The sequence below is a fragment of the Haliaeetus albicilla genome, chromosome 1 (genome assembly GCF_947461875.1).
Source record: "Haliaeetus albicilla chromosome 1, bHalAlb1.1, whole genome shotgun sequence".
Lineage (NCBI taxonomy): Eukaryota > Metazoa > Chordata > Aves > Accipitriformes > Accipitridae > Haliaeetus > Haliaeetus albicilla.
In genome coordinates, this window is record NC_091483.1 from 1,384,394 (window position 1) to 1,400,431 (window position 16,038).

A 16,038-nucleotide genomic window follows, 5' to 3' on the forward strand; every position below is an offset into this window, starting at 1 on the left:
CTTAGAGCAGCTCAGAGCAGTCCTTCAAAAAGTGTAAGGCATTTGGTTAGTGGTATGAATAGTCCGAATTTGCAGTATCTTCTTCCATACTTCGCTGGATGGCCAAGTTCTTCACAAAGGCATTAAATATTAAGACACTTTTTTTGTTAAAAAAAAAACCAAAACAAAACCAGAAGTTTTACTGCAAACTGTAGGTTTGTCATACTACTAGGAAGAAAATAACTCAGCTTCTCAGTCTTGACTGTGTAAAAAACATCTCAAGAGAAAGATTCAAAATACCTAAATTAGATCAACCCAACTGTGTCCTCCTCAACAACTGAAGGATCGGGATCCCTCACGCAACTGATAAATTTATGTGGCATGATATGCGTAAGTTGTTATATGCACCACCACGGAAGAATCAGTATGACAGTATTTCTGTACTACTTCCAGGTAGAATAAACTTACCTAAAAGGTATTTATAAAAAAATAATCCAGAAAATCCAGATGTATGACTTCAGTTATAATTCATCTGCCCAAGGCTGCCATTGCAATCCCCCATTTCCATAACATGAAGACACAGCAGATATTTCTATCCTGCCTATACCAGCCTGGAGGGGGAATACTTGAGCATCCTCAGATCCTCAGACCCTCTGTTGCACGTGCTGCATCCCCTTCAACCCAGCTCACAACATCCCTGCTGTCAGGACTACCATGAAGAGCCATCCATCCTTCTCTGTGCAGGCATCCCAAACCCAGGCACGGGGGTCAGCATGCTTGTGCCACGCTCAGGTGTCAGCTCCCCTACGGCAGCTCCTCCTGGAGATGCCCACTGCATACAATCATGGTCCTTGCAGGGACAAACATGGGCCAGCAGACCATGAAATTGCAAAGTAGGGGTCTGAAAGAGCGTCTGCCAAGGTGGAAAGGGCCTTGGCTATGAGTGCTGAACGTGGCACCTATGTGAGAATAGGAGAAGTCATCGGCCAGGTTTGTGCAAGGATATGGTGTGGTACCGCCCTGGACATGGCATCTCACATGGTCCACAAGGAGGACATGGGAGACTAGCACAGGTAGAGCACGCAAGGAGTTAAAAACGCAGTGGGTACACAGTCAAAAGCATCTTAGGTTTTCCATATGTGCAGAGAAGTTGGGAACCCAATTAAATGGATGGTGTTTGGTTTCTCAGAGTATCTACGGTTCTTCTACTGAGTCTTCTCAACAGTTAACCACTTTGGGATCAGGAGCGGAGTTATTTAACGTGCCACGTGATAAATTCAGGAGTTGGAGCTGAAGTAGCAGAAATAACTGATCCACCCAGCAGAGAGCGAGGCTTACATGAAATTATACGTGAGCTCCCACAGGGATGAGGCTGGGAAGGCACGCATGGCTGGGGAGAGGGTCATGTTCTTCTGATGTTCTGCGACGAGATTATCTTGTATAAACAGTCACTTGAAATTCATCTCTGCATGCTATCACAGTTAGTCTTGTCAGAAGTGGTGTCTGAACCAATACAGTGATATTATACAGGACTTTCACATTTTCACAGTTCCAAAAAGCCCCCCTCTCCAACAAGGCCCACTCCCTAATGCATTAAGATTGTTGTTGCAGTGAACTAATAAAAAAACCAAACCAAAACTCTCCAAACCACTGCTGCCCCGTAAACAGAATTTCCCAGAGTTACCCATCAACATCATGGCTGGAAAAAGATGAAAGTTCTTTCTTTTTCTTGTCCGTATGACGCTAAAGAGAAAGCAAGCTGGTTTCTGGTTCACAGCTCAGAGCAGGGCCGCGCTTTCTGGGAACGGTCCGTCCGTGCTCGCCTCGCCTGTCAAGGGGAAAGCCGTCCCTTCTCCGATCTGCGTCAGCCTGACAGGCACATTTATCTTTCTTAAAATGAGGTTCCCCTTCTGCTTCATGGAAACGGCAACTGTAAATTATTTTCATGAATTCAGAATAACGCAGTGAACAGGTGAAATGTCTCAGGAAAGTCAATGCGGTCTCTCGGACAACACATGTTCCTACTTAAAATATCGAGAGAGTTGGAGCACGTTGTTAACTGTAGGAGCACAGGAAAACGATTTTCCACACACAGAGGAAAAAAAGAATGCAACTTTCAGTCAAAGATAGTACTGACATCACTGTAACTAAAAGCGAACGCTTTTCAAATTGTTGCCTATATTTTTTCAAAAGCTTGATTTAGCTTTATTCTCAGATCATCAGCCACTGAATCCTAAGCTTGTGTAGCATGGCTAAGAGGGAAGTTTTCCTGCAGTTACCTGCAGGAAAACAAAAGCAACTGAAAATCTCATGACATATGGACTGCTTTACCAGCAAAGACGTATGGATCTTTTTTTTTTTTTTTATGTGTATCTGCAACTTTAAACTCACATAAAGGAGAACCTATTTAGGGAACATCACATAAAGCTTACAGAATTTGCTGATTTGTTTTCATCAGGAATGTTTTATCTGAGAAACAGACTAAGCAGGAGAAAGTTCAAGAGAATCCCTAAATAATGTGTTGAGTAGCAAATGGTGTTGGGTAACTTTGTTAATTAATCTCACTAACACCTCTGTCAGCAGAGTTACTCTCTTTCTTACCTACACTGACAACCCTCTGTTTTAGCAACACAACATTCTTAAACTTGGAAAATAAACTCAAATTCTGAAATTTCTCTTCAATAAAACAAAACCCACATATGTCTTAAGCATCTTTTCCAGTCACCAGGTCACAGTCACCTAAGTCCACTGTAATCAACTCCTTCCATTAATGCCAGTGGTCCTAATTTGAATGTCATCATTAGGAAAACTTTCATTTTTATCCTTAGCTATAATGCAAATTGGAGAAACAAATAAAATAGTTACAAGAAGTATACTGTTAAAGTAGTATGTTACGACAGTGCTATCACCTAATAGTTGCAAATTATAACTTGTAAGACTGTGACATAGAGGTCCCTCCAGATAAAATTGATAGAGGTCATAAATAAACATAGGGGGTGCTCATCTGTATACAAGTACACAAACTAAAAAACCTTCTCCTTTTCCTACACTTGTCAGATTTAATTTATTTACAGCCTTCATGACTTTGCAATACCTTTTCTCCAAAGAAAAGCTTCTTTACACAATACCTTGATATTGCTGTATAAGTAATAAACCCTTTTTGCCACTGTTCACATACAAATAAGTTTAAACTAGTTTTCATATGTGTATGTCTCTCTTTGTATTTCTTTCAGGAATCAGTAAAATGAAAACTGAAAATTATTCCTTTCTACTTCACTTTACACTGAAACTGCTTTTTTTTCCAGAAACAATTCTGCTTGAAATCTTCAGAGCACGAGGCTGTTTTCAATACGGACAGAAGCTTTGGGGGAAATTCTCTGCATTTACTGAGGCCTGCTAGTGCTGGCAAAGAAATGAGGAGCAGCTGCAAAAATTACTAATGCAAAATGGGGCAATGCATCATAAAATTTGAAGTCAAATATCTCCTCAGATTGTAGAAGTTGGGAAGAAGAGGCAGCAACTTACTCCTCCAAACTAGCGCTTAGAAATGTGCGAGTGCATCGCGGTCGCACCGACGCGAGCTGGTAAGAAACCAGAGGGAGAGGAGAGACATGAGGCTACGCAAGGGCAGCAGGGCATGCGCGATCACGTTTCTCTCTGGTCTGCGTACAGTCTCAAGGTGTTTGGTTACAGAAAAAAGGTGCCAAATCATCAGAGGGAACAGACCATGATGAGAGTCATAAATCTATTTAGATTAACTGAAATTTTCACCATTTGGCTTCAAGTAGAAGAACTAAATATTTTTTCTTGCAACTAATCTGCTTTGACTCTGAAAAACATTTTCATTGCAATAAAGTTATTAAAGTCTTAGCACTTACTGTTTTGTAGTTAATATAGGAACTTTTTTCTCCCCGCCTGCTAGTTTCTCTGCAATAAATTTCTTTGCACAGGTTGGCTCCTCACTCTAGTTCTCTTATTACTTCATTTAAGAGAATAATTTATTCTAAACCCCAAACCAAACATAGGATTGAAGAGTAGAGGTTCAGAAATGGAATAAAAAGAAAACAGACCTTCACCTTTCATTACGCTTGTCTTAAGTATCTGCTTTATTAAACTTACTCAGTGTTTAAGTCTGGTTTATTAAAAACCATCAATGTTTAGCTTATGCTATTTTTAAAGCAGTCTGTACTGTGTAGTATTTAATAGGCTGTCCAAAACAGACGAGGTTTTTTTTTTTTGAAAAGCAAACAAATTCAGAATGCTCCAAGATATCCATTTGTATAAAACAGTTAACATTCACATAACATTGGCCAATGTCATATCAAGTTAGTTTTATAAACCAAAATCTGAAGTGTGTTTATTGCATCTAGCATGGCTACTCATTAAAGATATAATCTGGTTCCCTATTAGAAATCTTAGCACAGATTGACGCTTACCTCAGCACTTAACCACGCTCTTTATCCGTATGAAAATCTTTTTACACTGTCAAGATCGTGTAAAGAAGCACCTGTCAGTAGTAACCTGATTTTCTGTTCTACCCCTAAAATCTCAGCTGACGTACCAAGAATCACTTATAATCAGCTCAATCATTAACACTCAGTGCAATCAATGGGAACTTTGTTAACGATTTAGATGAAAGCAGGGTCAGCGTATAGTGAATTTAGAAGCAGGGTCCAGCAGCAGCCACTGTGTTTAAAATGTTACCTCCGAGCCGTTGTTCCTGTGAGTTTCACAGGGAATGTTGCCAAAATAAGGGACATGAATTTGGCTATCAAGCGTTACTAGGTCTGAGGCAGCATAATTGTAGCATCTCCACTGCATCATCATTTTTAGAAACAGGGAATTTGGTATGAATCATGTGCATCTCTTATTTGGTATTGTTTTTCCCTTTTTCTTTGTATGACACAGTTTGGAAAGCTACAGCAAGAGACACAATGCCTCAATCCAGCCAGGAAAGTCCTGGATTCAGTGGTCCTTATAAGATGACTACTTAACACACGATAAAAGCAGCTATATACGACACAAAGACATCTTTCTTAGCTCGGAATAGCCAGCATCTATAACTCTAAAGACAATGGATAGCACAGGATAAATTTATCTGTCTAAATACAGGGCACCTTGTGCTGGTTTAGATGCTGGAAGACACGACTCTCCTGCAACCTGGCCAGAAGCGCAGAGCAATGTTTTAAATCAGTGCCCCTGCCCAAGAGGTGCCCCCAGACAGCAGCGGCAGCCCCAGCTGTATCTACAGAAGCCAGGCAGCTCCTCCGAGATCGCCTCTGAGAAAATTCCCTTTACCCCCCCACCCTGCTGTGTCTCCAATGTCACTGCAACGCCAGCCTGCTCTCAGCCTCCCGGGAGCCGGCACCAGTCAGCCCACAGCCACGAGGACCGCGTGGGAATTCACTGGCGTGACCACAAAGAGCATCATTTGGTTCCCTGCAGCCACCCTACCTTTGCCCCCGGCCCCAGTCATTTCATCGCCGGCTGGTTTCCCAGCTCCCGCGGGTGCCCAGCAGACCGTACGGTCCTTGCAGGGTGGGTGGCTTGCAGCCAACGCGTTTTCTCCTTCTCCAACCTGACTTATGCTTGGCTACGTTCGGCATCTCGTGTCTGTTTGGCAGGACTTCTCGGTCACGCCGCGGAGCTTCGCCAAGGCCAAAAGGTAGTGGGGTTGGTGGGAGCCATCTGAGGAACCCCCCTGCAGCCACCAGCTAGGGCCAACATTGTCTTCAGGGACAGCCGGGGGCACCGTGCCCCTATAGGCAGGTGCTGTAAGGAATACTGCCCATGCACTGTCCTTTCTTGGAGCTAAGCCTCATGAAGCACAGCTCGCCGAAAGTCCGTTCCCCTTCCCTGTAAAAATACATCGGTATTTTGCAAAAACAAACAAAAAGCCCCAAACTTTGTTCCATGTCAGAATGAAAAGTGGACATTTTTAAATTCCCAGTAGATAAAGCCATGTTTGAGCAAAACCAAATTTCTGGACCTCACAAGTTGCCACATAGCAGAACTGTTGTTGCCCTTCAGTCAGCTCTAATTACGAACTAATTGGATGGGTTTTTGTTTCAGACATTTCTGTGAATAGCCTTGAACTACAGAGTCATAGCCAAAGTTCTTAATTTAAAAAGCCGCTCCTGTCTTTATACTCAAACGTATTGCACACCCTTTTGGAAAACCCTGGAAAGCAGGTAAATAATTCAAAATTTGTAGCTCTCCAGCTTATCCCCAAATCTAATATCTAGCACATTATAGAAATAACAGTGAAAGGAAATAAATGCAAGAGGGAGAAGTCATAAAAACAAAGCTCTATGAGGTTCCCATGTAAGGTCACCAGAAGAGCTGAGAGTGTTGTTTTTCTTCTTCCTAATAGAGGAGCCTAAATTTAATTTCTCTTTTCATTTTCTACTTTCCTCTGCTCTTTTCCTCTCAATCTCCGTCCTCCTCCTTTCTTCTCCTCCAGTTTGAAATTCCATTCCCAGCCATATGTTTCTCATTGTGATCCACCTTCCATTTTTGGTCATACAGCAAAATGTGGTTTGAAGATCCAAGAAAGTCAGAGCGTGTTGACACAAGGACGTTGGATTCTAGGTTTTGTCAACACAGAACTGAAGAGCTTTGGGCCTTGAATCAATTTTAGCCTCCTTGACCAAGGAAACCCTGCAGAGAGTCAGACTAAGATCAACGAGAACAGATTTTCAAGTGAACAGAGCCATATAAGTATATCTTGCACAACAGGGGAGTGTTTTTTATTTTCTGTATGATCTGCCCTTGCTCCAATATTAAATCCAAACACTACTCAATTTTGCTTGGCATGCAGCTCTTTGCAACAAAACCAAAAATTTTTCTTGTAGGCGATATACAGCAATGAGACCCTTAAGACAAACCTGAATTTCAAACATCAGATGGCTTTTTTTTCTAGAAATTGAGATAAATAACAAACCCGAACAACTCCAAGGTCTCGCAGTGATCTACTCTGAAAGCAGCGTGGCTGGCAAATGACGGAGAGTCCTGCTCCTTTTCCAGATGACCTGGGGAATTTCCTGTTAAAATACTGCGCTCCCAGACGTCTGGGCATGTGAAAGTAAGTCCACCGGCTAGCAGCTGAAAGTCCATCCCCTACCTTGTGATTCAGCTAACAACATGTGTGTAAGACTGGGGAATGGAAGAGGGTGTAAGGGAAGGAGAATTAAACTGATGTTGACATTATTTGAAATTTGCTTTAATTCATGCTCTGCCAGATAGCCGAAGATTAATCTCAAACTGTTTATTTTACTGTATCATATTTCTGACTTCCAGCTAGCTATCAGCTGGTGTAATATAAGCTTTAATTTTGGCACCACCAAGTCTTCATTATGTTTACGTTTTCACTCACACTTTCTTTGGTTTTATCATAAGCAATTTCATGATTTAATAGCACTTACTTTCCTGAATAAGAACAGGTGTAGTTAATTTTTTGGAGATGGGAGAGAGACATTTTATAAACCACCTATTTTCCCTGTGTGGTTGCTTGCAACATCAGGGGCTTGAAAGATCCCTTAGTTACACAGCCATTTCTGAGGGAAAGTGAAAATGAAAGAGAGGATTATCTGTTTTCAAATTCTGGATTAAGGATCGGACTGATCTGATTAAATCTGAAAAGTTTTAATCATTTTTCTAGCTAAGACTCCAAACTCCACATTGAAAATATCACATTTTAATTTAGCTCAAACAGAGCTATATTATAATCAGGAAATTACCAGGAAAACACTGGCAATGTATAACCATAGCAACTGGTAATGAAAGTAGATATTTTGCTGAGCGAACAGAGTTATTCTAGCACAATCCATTCTCTGAAATAATTTGGATTAACTCATTTGAACTAAATATCTTGGACCACTTAGAGATATTGCTTCGTTAAATTAGCATACACCTACATAGGCAGACGCCTGGGGGGGGGGTGTAAATTCAGACTAACTGCCTGCAGTAACCCTTTGCGGATCCTGACGGCCGCGGCTGGGATGCGCTCGCTGCTGTCGCCTCACCAGCCCCGCGGCCAAGAGCCGCGTTCCCGACTTCCCGAGGACAGGACCAGCTGCCGTGCTCGAGGCTGTTCTCACTCCCTTCATCCTGCCAAGAGAAGAGCCCGACTCTAGACTAAATTTACAACTGCTGGTCTGGTTTTAGGATCCGTGGCGGGTTTCCAAGATGACATACTGGTGCGTTCAGATGCCTCCAATAAGCAGCAGTAATGCGTCTAAGAGGAATTTTTATAAAATTCATGTATATAAAGCTCAAGGATTCATGTTTTACATGAGACAATGCAGCCTGAAGGCTCAGCCTTTCTAACCAAGGCGATAATGCTGAATCGTCCTAAACTACACTCCAAATATTACAACTCACAAAGCACTATACGACCTCACAAGTGTGGAGACACACAAGTAGGAGGCAAAATACATCACAACTTCTAGCCAGCTTTCTTGGCTTGGGAAAATTTCCCAGCTAGAAAAAGTTATTCTGATTTTGGAGCACACTAGAGAAATTAAAACAGAAGCGCTACGTCTTGAAGATGCATAAAACAGAGAAAATAAAGACAAAATTTTTGCACCTATATCTACAGCTTTTATCCTCTTGAGACACGGAGAATTCACATACAGCATCTGTGGGAGAAAATGAAAAATGTAGGGGTAATGAAAAGAGAGATTGAGAAATTATAAAGAAGGCAATAAAAAGAAAAGAATAGGAGACAACTCCTAGACCTCACACAGTCTCTGTTAAACAATGGGAAGAAAATCTTTCAGGAATTCAGTAAGACCTGAGAAGAAATAGAGGGACTGTTGGAACAAATGGCTGCTGGCTCAAGTTCCACTGAATGACCTTGACTGTGCACATTAGAGCTAGTTGTTACATCAGGCACCGAAACAGAGAACAGACCATAAAAAACTCTGAACATTTCCTCCCATAAGATTCCTTTGTTATAGGACTCTTTTGTAGCATTTAGTAATAATTTCCTCTCTGACTAATGTTCTTGTGCAAATTATAATGCCATTATGTTCTGATGCGAGCTTTTCCCTCATTTCTTAGTTAATTCATCTTTATAGAAGCTCTTCAGCTGCCAGCCAGTACTGAAAAGTTATTAATTTCAAGTGACTTTAATAATGCATGGGAGCTCAGGAGAAGTTTAGCAAACTCTCAAAATATTTCTTTACCAACACTTGACCGAATATTGTATTTGTCCGCTAAGTTCTTTTTCTTTGCTGGAAATCCTTCACCTGGATCTCTGCCATGGTTGATGGCTTTTTCAGCTCTGACAAGGAAGAATAGGTAGGTTGCCAATAGGAAGCATAGGAAAGATCGAGACCGAATTGGCTCTTTATCCCCCGTTTACATGGTAGGTTGATCATAGGGTTACTGTAAAACCTCTCCAATCCTTTCTGCACAAAATGTTAATTTTGTTACACATAAAGCGGAGCCAAGGAAGTCAGGCAAAGCAAGGGAGGAAAAGAGCTGCTCAGACTCTTCCTTCCTGTGTGGTTGGCCACATCCAGCTATCAAAGTAAAGGTGTTTGAAGACAGCATGAACTTAGCGCTCAACTATTATTTCTCTTCTGATTGTCCAGAATACTGCTCCCCCATTTTCTTCCTCTATACTCTGGTACGTCCATAAGCCTCAACACACCCTCTAAGTTACGGTCTAGTGGTGCCAATACCTTCACAAATTATTATTCTCTCTGCTTCACTAGCAGGTAACTTGTGCTCAGTCTGATTAAAAATCTTGGCAAAAGATGTAACATGATTGATGCACCAGAAAGACTGACTTTTGGAATTCATCTAGTACTTGCACAAAAGGTGGTAGAAAAATGTTTATAAAGCAACTTGTAGGAAACTCAGGTTGCAGGAGGTACCAGGGAACCAGTTTGTATGTTCACAGTTGGAATCATGTCTGAGATTGCACTATTTCTTCTAAATAACTCTAACAACAACAACAACAACAATAATAATAATAAAAATAATAATCATCCTCCTCCTCCTCTTCTTTGCTTTAGAGTGCCTGGCATTCAGTACCTGGCAACCACTCGACTGATCAAGAAAGATACCCTCTTGTTCTGAACGACCTCAGAGGAACCGTACAAATGGGAGCTTACTCATCCTAAAGAAAGTTTTGTGAGGAAGGGAATATGTCATCCTTTTGTAGGTTTCCAAAAAGATTGTTCTGACTGGCTGTGAAAATCAGCATGATCTCTCTTTTCTTCTGTTTAGCTTTGTTCAAGTTTAACACAAACAGCTTAAATTCTGTGTGGTTACTGGAACAAAATATACTGCCAAGGACTGCAACTATTAAATCTTTTCTTTTATCTGTTCCTCATGAATATCACATGCCCAGACAAATTAGGTTGTTCATAACAGTCTGAGTTTAATTTTTCCCTGCTAAAAAGGAAAATACTTGTGATAACATATGTAGAGATGCACCCCTCCACAGTGAATTTATAGCATTTTTTCCCAATGATGCTAATTAAACAGATTCATAAAGGTTGCAGCTGAATGCCGTTAGTCTTGCAAGATGTATGCATTTGCCGTGATGCCACATTTAGAAGCTTGCTCAGGATCTTCAAATCAACTGTGTATCTTCTTTTTAACAAATTAATTACGCTAGGGGACAGTTTTGGGTGGCTGGGAGACCAGTTAAATAACATGATCAGCCAGGTGCTGCCCACTTAGTCTCTACAGGCATCCTTCAGTTTTGCTTCTCCTGGATACCTCTTTCCTTCTTTGAGCTGGCAGGAGCAACAGGAAGGAAGGCGACGTTTTGTTGAATGCCGTCGGCGGAGATAACCCTGCTTATCACCACAGGAGATTACAGCGAGCATCCGTAACTGCAGGCCGTGAACTGAAGCAGCGATGAGATAGCCAGGTTCCCGTTGCTGTGACTCCCATGTGCTCAAAGCACTGCATGTCCGAGGGCTGCCACCGGTCATGCTAGGTGGGTAGGAAGGCATGGTCTCTCCCTTTCTGAGGGAAACGGACAAGGAACTTGTTGGAAAGGATCAGAAACGGTGGCCGGATTGAGCAGCGGACAAGATTGCAGTGGTCACAGGGTGTTTCTCACCAAAATGGAGTCACACTATTAAGGCATAAATAAGTTAGGTGTCTAAAGTATAACTAAAGCCTGATCAAGTACGAGGAGAAAACAAAGTATTATGTTGAACTCATAGTGTATTTTTAAAGATGAGACCTAAGCTCTATTTAGTCATATTTTTCCACAGGTCCAAATAATGCAGGTAAAAATATAGTATCTAAATGACCGGTTTTGATGAGGAGACCAGGAAAGGAGAGGGAGGAAACTACAAAGAGAAAGCTTGAAATAAAATAATAGCAAGCCACTAAAAAACATATATTATGGGAGGTTCATATGGAATACCAAAAGTTCAAAGCTTGCCTCCCTATTGAATTATAGTTCAGCCTGGTTGACTAAAGATCACTTCTGTGTATGATTACTCTGTGACTACAGTTTGTATGACATTAGTGGCTGATAGACTCCACTAGCATGGTCTTGAAAACCTGAAGGAAAAATAATAATTGTATTTAATATTTTTTCTATTAAACAAGCTAATCATTTTGAGATTCTTTACAATACCCATCACTCCAGTCAACTGACTTTTGTTTTGCCGTGTTATTTGTGCAGACATGGAAGCCCTCACAGCCTTACAAAAAGCAACAGCCCTCAATCATCAGTCACACCACAGCTAAGTAATAGCCTGACACGCTGAGCTATTCTTTCCTCACTGCAGACTGTGATAAGAAATGACCATCTTGCAGTTTCTTGCTGTTCCTCCTTCTGTGCAAGAAAAAAGCCTACCATCTAACCTGCTATCTGCTGGCAATCCAAGAGCGTAATAGACGTCTTTCTAGCAGGAGAGCTATAATCTCTAACAGCGAATACATCAAAGTGTAAATCTGGCTACTCTGAAATCATAGCCAAACAGAAAGTCTGTTTATGGTATCTTCTCTGTAACATAAAAGAATTCAGGCAAATCTCCGATGTACTGGAAAGTACTTTGAAACCTTGTGTTACCCAAAGTTTGATTGTCATAGTGGTGTTATACACTCAGTATACAAGGTGTCAGCTCTTGTGCTTGGATTCCTCCAATTTTTTCATGTCATTGTAGCAGCAGAAAATCATTTCAGCATGCTGAGCCATCCCACCATGAGGTCAAGGCAAAAAACCCCTTCAAGTTTAGCCACCCAGAGCAGGGGGGGCGCAGAGCTGCTGACGAAAGCAGAGATTAACTTCAAACTGCCCCCTCTTGCCCCAAAACACACCAACGTGTGGAGCTCTGCTAGTGACCCCTGTGCTCAACTGGACACATTTTGAAAACCTGAGCTCTGACTTTCAATGACAAAGCTGCTGCTTTAGATCCTTTTAGGATGAGCTTTAGGATATCTGGAGCAGAGAGAGTATCTGTTGCACTTGTTTAACATTGTAGTAAAGTCTCTTACAAGCTTTAACTTTGTAGAGTTTAAAATTTATAATTTGTTTTAAATGATTTCTGACCATCTCACTTCTTTTGCCTGGACCTCTGACGTTAACTCAGTAGAATTTGATTTCACAGTACATAGCCAATAGGAAGGGAGAAAACAAACGGAGTTTCTTTCTGAAGGAGCTAAATGCTTAGTAAGGTTCAAAAGACAAAATAGGAGGAAGCTGAAAGGATAAATCAATAAGCTTCACGCAGGAATGCCTAATCATGGTAATGAAAGCACATGCAAATATTATCCTGTTAATTTGTTAATATTGCTGTTTAACTTAGCATAATTTGTCTGGAGTTGTCTGATTGTGTCCTGGTTTTGATAAAGTGCTCCACAATTACAGTTCATCCAACAGATATTAAGAATCTTGGGAGGGTGCTGAATTTCAATTAGACAGGATTTTAGTTTTTTTCCTTAACTTTATGCATTCTTCCCTCCTGTATGCGCACTGCTGAAAAAAACCAAGAATGCAGTCAAGTCAAAGAAACACTATCTTTGATCAATATCCATGGAAGACCTTTGACTTTGAAGTTGTTCATTTAGGGTGAGGTTTTGCTTTGGAATCAGAAACCTCCAAACATATAAACACTGCACAGGTTTAATTCCTTGAAAATTCTGATCAAGTTCACTTGAATTGCATAACAGCAATATTAAAAAATTAACAGTTTGCTAAGCTATGATTGTGTAGGTATTTGATGGAGAAGGAGAAAGAAGAAGAATATACATACACACGTACTTTTATTGTTCCCTTTAGACATTCCAGCATTTAGCACATTTGATTTAGTCTTTAAATAAAAAATGCAAACAAAATAAAAGCAGACAAAAAAACCCAACCAAAACTACCTTAAAAGGAGAAAAAGTTCTGCACATAAAACCTACATGCCAACAAGGAGCTAAAACATTAATAGTGACGTGGAGGCAATGAGGATAAAGTACTGGAGTTGGGTATTCTGGGATTTAACAGGACCTTCACTCTGCAGGCGACTCTCTAATAGACTCAGAGAAGCCACAGCCAAAAGTCTGGCACTTTCAGCTGGCCTCCTTAGTTCAACTTCTAAGAAGCAGAGCAGAGAGATTTATCTGCCAGTGTTTGCTTGCTTAGCACAAGCACTAACATTATAAAAACATGGTAATTTGGGGGTAAGATTTTGTTCTGAGGGCCATTTCAACAGCAACTAATACTCGTCTAGGAAAACCAAACTGCGAGCTTATTAATATCCACTGAACTGATACTTTTTTTATTGTGGACAAGAGAATCCTTTTTTCAAAATCAAGGGTGAATGGGGTTTTGGTATAAGATGATAAGGTAGTATTGTGCTGTATTTATCAGGTTTATAGGATCTTAAAATGCAAAGATCAGTAAATCATTAAAACTGCATCTATACTAGAGTTTTTTCATTAAGATTTCTAAAAGAAGAGTGACTTCTGCTTGCATAAATTAGTATGAAATTCATTAGCCTTTCCTAAAAAAGTTAAAAACAAGTGTTAAATCTGCATAAAATGATAGCAATTAAGTTACTCCGTATCCACAGAATTACTACTTTCCCGAAGAAGAAGATATTTACCAGAGTAAACTCTAACTCCTTTCACAGAAAAGCTAGCAACAACAACGACAGAGATTAATGCAAAGATTTTTAATAGCAGCAGTATTGTTGCAGCTGTAACAGTCTAAGGGCAAGAGGAGAGGAATCATTAGTAAGAAGATGCAATATCTTTTTATTAGACTGACTGACACAGCTGTAAAACACTGAAAAATCTTGGACAAAGAACACATAGCTCAGAAGAAAAAGAAAATCCAGAAATATGGTAAATCAAACATAGATGTCCTCATACCTCATAGAGGACCTCTTTGGACAGAGCTCCGTCAAGGCTTCCAATACTGTAAGTTTTCACCCCAGCCGGGGTTCAGACATTGCACAGAAACATGTGCCGACAGGGATCTAATTAAATACAGCTGTACCTAGGTATGCTTACCACTTTAAAAGAAACATATTAGTCTGTTAGAAGAGGTTATACTTCATCAGAGCTGGGACAATGAACTCCAGGGAACAAACTATGAGAGATGTCACTCAATGTGATTTGTTCTTATGGAATTTTATTTATGACTGCTATACTTAAAACCACACTGAAGTGCTGGCCAAAGCCAGACTTGAATTTAAATTTGGATTAACCCTGACTAAAGCTTATCCTGAAGAGGATGACTTTGTATTTATGTCTGAGACTCAAGTAAACTGTTTTCTCTCTTGTCCTATCTTGAGCTATGTGGAAGAAACTGAAGTCTACTCATCTACTAAGGAAGCAAAACCAATTGCAATGATTTATAGTCAGACAGTCCCGTTCACTTGTAATGAAATGTAGGTGCTTATTACTGAGATAAAATTTAAAACCTGAAACTAAGATAAAAAGCTTTATGGTCATATCCAACAGCTCAAGCACTTTGTACATTAAATCAAGATGGCATGCTACAAAAGAGTGGCCAAAACCAGGATTCATTTTGGAAGAAAAATGTGATGAGGGATCACTAGACCATCAATTCTGTCTAACTTTATAAAAAATGTATCTTTGAGTTCAATTGGCCTTTCCTTCCTACACATGCCTTCAACAGGAGTCAGCTCACAGATCTCATGAGTTTTCCAGTCAGCTTGTCATATATAAACCTAAACACTTGCAGGATCAAAACGGATGTGTATAAACATACAAAACCCCAAATTTTAGTCAGTCACATGTTCAAAACAATTTGTTAATTTCACTTTCACTACCTATATAAATTTTTGTATATACATAGACACAAAAAACCCCTATCCTGTTGCACAGAATGTGAGCTTTATACAGGTGCAGATTCACTGATGCTACTATATTTGTGCATTTAATTCTAACAAAGGTGACAGAAGGAACAAAAGAATGAACAGACTTTCGCTTTTAAAGAGCAAAATGAAAGAAATGCTTATGAATATTAGAATTCATTTAACCCTAATTTGTTTGTCATGCTGTTCACAAGCGTCACAGTGTTATCTCCAGAGAAACAAACTGAATTGGGATGTTGCCCTGAGGCACATTTTTTTCAAGTTACAAACCCAGAAATTATTGAATGCAATTGAATGTGTAAGCTGGTCACCCATGAAGACAATGGAAGCCTAAAATCAGGCTAGAAGCTATACAGCTGGGGAATTCACTGACCACCTGTTTCCATATAAGAAGGGAGATTCCAGAAAGTTTTTTGTTAAAATATAGGCTAGATTTGGCCTCAGTGTAAAGAGTTCTCTTAAAAATACATTTCTACATTTCTTGTTGAATCTGTGAAAACTGTGTTGAATAGGAGCAGTGTCCAAGAATATACCACTCCTTTAGGAGTGCCAGGTGCTAAAGACAGTTTTTGTGGGTTTTAAGATGGAGGCAGTATTTCAGACCACTTAACACCATGAGTGGTGGGAAATGGTAGAATATTAAGTCTCTCAAGATTTTTTTTTTTTTTTTCAGGTTAAACAAAGACAGAGGGAATAGAGAAAGACTGTATTGTAAAAGAGGGAAGGAAGATGGCATTTCCCTCTGAAA